Below are 850 nucleotides of genomic sequence, written 5' to 3'. Positions count from 1 at the left end.
CTCGAGGATCCTGTCAGCTGACCTGGAAGAGAAAGACTCCTGCGTACGGCACTGCACGAGCTTTTAGGGGACTTCTTTTCTGCGAAGACTTTTGGAGTGGCTGACAAAGATGATACTGGCAGTGGAAGTGGAAAACGTTTAAGAAACTTCTTGAGCACGTTTCTTTTCCCTCTTCGGAATATAAGAGAATAGGGCATTAGGTAGTTGTGATAGTTCCACGCTATAGGAACGGTGGTGATCCGACGCTATGAAATAGCGGTAGGTGTTTGGATTTACGCTGTGGAAAGCCGTAGACCTGGAGTCTACGCTCTACGTAACGGGGATTTGTCCTCGGTTCATTATAACTTCTTACCGCTCGGTACCTATGTACTATGTGTAAACAATGTCAGTCAGGACGTTGTATTTGAAATTAAGACATTTAGAATGGATTCACGTGCCTAATTGTTAATTAATGTTCATCAAAAATTTTTTTTTCTCTGTTTAATGTCCTGGGTATGATTACGTTTTAAAAAAAAAACTCCTTATAAGCGATAGATAATATCTAACAGGACAGTGCCTTGTGTAACTGTAAGGCCACCGCCTTTCGATTATGATAAGAAGAGGGAGGGTTTGGAAGTATTTTCTGTTGTCATTGGCAAAAAAATGCACACAATCTACAGTGAATTATAGTGGAAGTAGTGGAAATAGTGGATATGGTCCCAGTTCGAGTTAAACTGAAACAATGATTTGTGGGAGTGGAAAATATGTTTGGTGATTGAAAAACTCAAAAATATTTAAGAATTTACTGTTAGAAGTAATTTCCTTTATTGGAAATAAACCAAATGTCATTATCTGATGGTTCACTTCAATA

Source organism: Photinus pyralis, unplaced genomic scaffold, assembly GCF_008802855.1.
Source record: "Photinus pyralis isolate 1611_PpyrPB1 unplaced genomic scaffold, Ppyr1.3 Ppyr1.4_LG4, whole genome shotgun sequence".
NCBI classification, from domain to species: Eukaryota; Metazoa; Arthropoda; class Insecta; order Coleoptera; family Lampyridae; genus Photinus; species Photinus pyralis.
Note: the sequence above shows the minus strand (reverse complement) of the source record.